The sequence below is a fragment of the Equus przewalskii genome, chromosome 1 (genome assembly GCF_037783145.1).
Source record: "Equus przewalskii isolate Varuska chromosome 1, EquPr2, whole genome shotgun sequence".
Lineage (NCBI taxonomy): Eukaryota > Metazoa > Chordata > Mammalia > Perissodactyla > Equidae > Equus > Equus przewalskii.
The window spans coordinates 117661274-117667273 of record NC_091831.1 but is presented as its reverse complement, the minus strand read 5'-3'; positions in this window follow the sequence as shown (position 1 = coordinate 117667273).

Sequence of the window (6000 nt, the reverse complement as noted above, 5' to 3'; positions counted from 1 at the left end):
GTGCCGGCAGGATCTCATTCATTTACTCGGCACACATTATGTCCCTGTTGTTGTCCTGGGCAAAAATTTCAATAATAACAATAAGAATAGCTAATATTCACTGAGGACTTTCGATATGCCAGGCACCAACCGTGCTAAGTACCTTCAAGTAAGAACTCATTTGATCCACACAATGGTAAATGCAGTGACTTATCAACCCTGTTTAACAGTATTGACATGGAGGCTCAGAGAGGCTAAGCAGCTTGCCCACAGTCAGGCTTCACAGTTTACTGGAGAGACAAAAGAGCAGTGAGAGACCAGGGGAGGCTCCACACATTCATTCATTCATTCAAATGGTTTTGGATTATCTATTATGTTCTAGGCATTGTTCTAGGTGCTTGGAAAACACGAGAGAAGAAAATAAAGAACTCTGCCCTCATGGAGCTTATGTTGTAGTGGAAGAAAACTAACAAGAGAACAAACATTATAAGTAAACTATATCGTATGTTTGAAGGTGATAAGTACTTTGGGAACAAAAGAAGAGCAGGGCTTAAGGAGTGGGGAGTCAGGATGTAGGTGTCAGGTTGAAGTATTAAATAGGGTGGTCAGGTGGCTGCATAAAGCAGGTGACCTTTTACCAAGACCTGAAGGAAGTAAAGGCGTTACCTATGGCTCTCTGAGGAAGGAGCATCCTTGGGGGAGGGAAGAGCTAGTGCAAAAGTCCTGAGGCAGGAACATGACAAATGCCTAGTGTGTTTGAGGCATTATAATGGTGTCCAGTGTGGAGGGAAAGAGGTAAATAAGGGAAAATAGCAGAAGTTGAGGTCAGAAAGATATGGGGGATGTGGGGGTTGGGGGAGCCAGATCCTATAGGACCTTGCAGTTATTTGTTTTTTACTCTAAGTGAAATGGCAAAGTGGTGATGGTGGCAGGGGGGCAATTGTATTCTCTGGTGCCCTGTAAAGAAGATATTATGGGGAAGGGGGTGGAAGGAGAAGGGTGTCAAAGATGGAAGCGAGGAAGAAGAGGCAGCTACACTAATCCAGGCAAGAGATGACCCAGGTAGTAGTAGGGGAGGAGTGAGAAGTGGCTGGATTGGAAATGGAGTGAGAGAAAGGGGAGTCAAGGAGGCTAAAGTCTTGGGCTAGGGAAAGTGGGGAAGGCTTCATGGAGGCCGACTTAGAGTCCCCAGTCATTGTCCCTAACCCCACCTTCCTCCCACTCTCCTCTGCCCCTTGTACGGGTAGTTAGACAGAAGTCTCTTTGAATGATCACCGAGTTATTTGAAATCACACACCTTAAACTGGAAATACTTCATTTAAATTAATTTAATACTAGCATTACACTTAAAAAAAATAATATCTACATTTTAAAATTCCTACAGAGATTCTTTTGTCTCTGAAAGTTAAATTGTTAAATCCATCATCTCCACTTTTAAATTCCTCTCATAAAAACACAGTGTTTCTTCCTGTCTGTTTAAATCATATTCCACACTGAAATTGCTTATGTAACTTAGGAATGAAAACAATGTCATGCCTTATTTTTCGTCTGTCCCCTGGCAGGTTGGTACAGGAAGCTTTTTGAGGTGGAGGTGGGGAATCAATAAAGTCATAACCATAAAGCGATTTAATAAACTTTTTCTTAATTAAATGGGAAGTAACTTCTTTTCAATAAATGTATCAAATATAAAACACACTCCGATTCCAACTGGTTGCTAGATGAAGCAGGCAAAGACCGTGTCAGAGCTGGAAGGGAATGTAAGATCCACTGGTCTGATCTCTTCCATAGCCCTCCGATGAGGAGCTGGACCCGGGGAAGGTGAGAGCTGCCAGGACTGCACCAATGGTAAGTGGCCGAAGTCGAAGTCCACCTTCTGATGACAGCCTAGTGCTTTTCACAGACACGGTTCTACAGCTTCCTGTTGGAACAGACACAGAAAACAAAATTATGGGCTTTCAAAGCTAGGTTCTTAAAGCAATACGCAGAGCAACTAGACCAGTGCTCTGCTTCCTGGGCGATATTTGGCGACATCTAGAGACATTTTTATCTGTTATGACTGGCATCTCTCAAGTAGAGGCCAGAGATGCTGCTAAACATCCTATTATGCACAGGACAGCCCTTCTCTGCCCCCAACAAAGAATTATTCAGCCCCAAACGTCAACAGTGCCAAGGCGCAAAAACCCTGAACTGGACCCAGCTTGTTGACCCTAGCTGTATATAGAATCCTCCAGGCCGCCGCAGACCCTGTGAATCAGAATCTCTAGGGATGGAGGCTGGGATGTCAGTGTTTTTGAAAAGCTCTGCAGGTGATCTTAATGAAACCAAAGTTTGAAAATCACTGGTTCAACCCCTACAAATTGGAAAATGAATCACCCAACCAATAAAGAAGATTCTTAGCTCTTACTATGTGTCTGTCAGAAACTGAAGGGAATACAAAGCAGTTAACCACGCAGTCCCTGCCTCAGGGAGCTTGCGGTGTGGATGAGAAACAGACTGGGAAAACTATCATTTGTTGTGAGTTTCTTAGGTGATAAATGAAGAGCAAGCAGAGGAAGGACTTTAGGAAAGAGGCGGCAACAAATGAGAGTGGTGTGAAATCAGAGGGCTCCCGGGTTGTCACCAAAGCTGAGTTTATTGGTGGAGACTATTTCATTCATTTTGCATTTTTTTATACCTTTACTTCTATGATCAGAAAAAGCCTTATTTTTCTGGTCTGCTAGAATTGGGTTAGCATTATCTTTTCCCCCAAACTATAATTATACATGATTTACTATTATTAAATATAATATATGGGTATTACTAAGTCCAGAGAGACTGTTTTGTTGGTTTTTTAAAAATTATACAAGCAATTTGGTATAACTGATACATTGAGGAAATAATTGTCCCTTGACAGTGAATGGTTAATTAAAGCATCTTTCCTACTGGGAAGTGGGTTCCTTAAGGATATCTTGGTCAGATTCCTTAAGTTGCCTGTCATTTTGGTTACAGCTCCCTCACTTCACAGTGTCAGACACAAATAAGATAAAAATCTTCTTCATTTTTAAACTAGTGTCTATTCAAAGCCCATTTCCCCTCCTCCCTGGAGGTACTGGTGGCTCTAGGCAGTGGTTTTCAACTCTAAACAGATCCAATCCTTTTTTGTTATAACAATTAAGGTATAACATCTGCTTTACTATCTTAAAATGAAATTTATTGGTAGTATAACTTATCTACATATAAACTTTTAAAAAATCAATACATACTGATTGCACCTCCCTATTTATTCTCCATCCTCTGAAGGCCTGCTCCAGGCCCAGAGAAGCTGACCTCCACAGACTGCATCACCTGGGCTCCCTGGCACTCTGGCTTCCTGTTGCATTAGACCAATGGCAGGCATTGATAAGAAAGGCCACAGCAAGAGGAAAGAGGTGAGGATATTTATTCCCCTCTGATGAGTGGTGTTGGTACCACTGAGGTACCAACAGTGTTAAGATATCTCTATAGTCACACAGTCAATATCTTGGGGGTAGGGGCCGGGATGGGGGGGTTGGGTGTGTGTGGGGGGCGGGGGGTGGGATGTATTAGCCTGCTAAGGCTGCCATAAGAGATATAACACAAACTGAGTGACTTCAACACCAGAAATTTATTTTCGTACAGTTCTGGAGACCAGAAGTCCAAGATCAAGGTGCCTGCAAGGTAGGTTTCTGGTGAGGTCTCTCTCCTTGGCCTTTTCGTTGTGTCCTTACGTGGCCTTTCCTCTCTGCACATGTTTTCCTTTTTCCTGGTGTCTCTTTCTCTTCTTATATGGACACCAGTCCTATAGGATTAGGGTCCCACCCTTATGACCTCATTTAACCTTAATTATCTCTTTAAAGGTCCTATCTCCAGATACAGTCACATTCTGAGGTACTGGAGGTTAGGACTTCAATGTATGAATTTGGGGAGGGGAACACAATTCAGCCCACAACGGGGGGAGGCAGCTGGGCTTCAGTTAAATCATACCTTTCTCAGGGTCCTTTGGCCCAAGGGGTGGTAGAGCCTTTCTGCTGTTGCCCACCCCAGGGTGCATCACCAAGCCCTGTTGATTCTCTTAAACCTTAGTGTGCCACCTGTTTCCTGAGGTGTTCTGACTGATACACAGTGTAATGTCCTAACTGTAATAGGAGGGAGAAACAAAAGGAAAACAATCTATATTAAAAGAGTATTATCTCAGTATGTAAATACTTGGGCATGGCTGTATCAGGAGACATATTGAAGTACTGTTGTCAGATGTTTGCACATGAATGGGCTAGGTACAAATGCAGATGGATACAGGTGTTTCTATCAGGGACTCAAGTACCACTAGTGGTGATGTCATTTGTGACCTGGTTTTCTGAAATGGTGAACAACTCTTGGAAAAGTTTTGAATAAAAAAAGCACAACCTTCCTTTGATTTACATAGTAGGCAAATTTCTGAAAATTCAGTGTTCATTAAAACCGTGTAAAAAATACTTCATTTAAAATGGGATTTGATCCTAGGCTCAGATGATCATAAGCAGGTCTTTCACCTACGTGAATGTTCACTACGGACATTCTAAATGCCCACCATGCGACATTCTAAAACCATGTGGGACAAAGGGTAAATCTTGTGCAGGACTGTCCCACAAATTGCATGATGCCCAGGATCCCTGGCTCTGCCCCTTAAATGATCTCAAATTGCCCTCAAGGGTGTTTGCACTGAGCACTGAATTTCAGAGGATTACAGTTGGGGGTGGGGTCGCTCTGTCATTCACTGGTCACAGCTTCCCCTCTGCCCTCTGCTCCTTTCTGGTGTTGGTTCTGGGAGGAGAGATGGGATGGCAGGGGGTAGGGAGAGATGACTGTCTTTAGTGAGGATGCTTTCCTCTCTCAATGGTTGCCATTATTCTATGGCTCACACTGACCTGTTAGTGAAGCCTTCTGTGGAACAGCTTTCTGGTTGGGAACTCATGTGAGTTCTATTTTTTCTTTTTAAAATGGGTTTGTCAAGACATAATTAACCTATCATAAAATTAACCCATTTAAAGTGTACCATTCAATAGTTTTTAGTATATTCATGGTTGTGCAACTATCACCGCAATCTAATTTTAGAACATTTTCATCACCCCCAAAGAAACCAGGTTCTCACCAGCAGTCATTATTCACACCCCTACCCCCAGCCCTCGGCAACCACTACTCTACTTTCTGTCTCTGTAGATTTCATATAAATAGAATCATACAATATATGGTCTTTTGCGACTGGCTTCTTTCACTTAGCATAATGTTTACAATGTTTATCCATGTTTTAACATCTATCAGTACTTCATTCCTTTTTATGGCCAAATAATATTCCATTATTTCAATATACTACCTTTGCTTTATCCATTCATCAGTTGATGGACATTTGAATTGATTCTGCTGTTTTGGCTATTGTGAAATAATGCTGACATGAACGTTCTTACTTGTAACAGTTTTTGTGAGGATATATGTTTTCATTTCCTGAGTATAAACCTAGAAATGGAATTGCTGGGTCCTACGGTAATTCTATGTTTAACATTTTTAGGAACTGCCAGACTGTTTTCCAAAGCAGCTGCACCATTTTACATTCCCACCAGCAGTGCATGAGGGTTCCCATTTCTCCACCTCTGCCCCAACACTTGTTATTATCTGTCTTTTTGATATACACACACCTAGTGAGTGTGAAGTGGTATTTCCTTGTGGTTTTGATTTGCATTTCCCTAATGATTGGTGACATGTGCTAATTGGTCATTTGTATATCTTCTTTGGAGAAATGTCTATTCAGATAATTTGCATATTTTAATTGGGTTATTTATTATTTTTGCTTTTTTAAATTATTGAGTTGTAAGAGTCCTTTATATATCCTAGATATAAGCTGCTTATCAAATACTTTCCCTTATTCTGTGGGTTGTCTTTTTCACTTTCTTGATGGTATCTTTGAAGCACAAAATTTTTAATTTTGATGAAGTTCAATTTATCTATTTTTTCTTTTGTTACTTGTGCTTTTGGTGTCATATATGAGAAGGC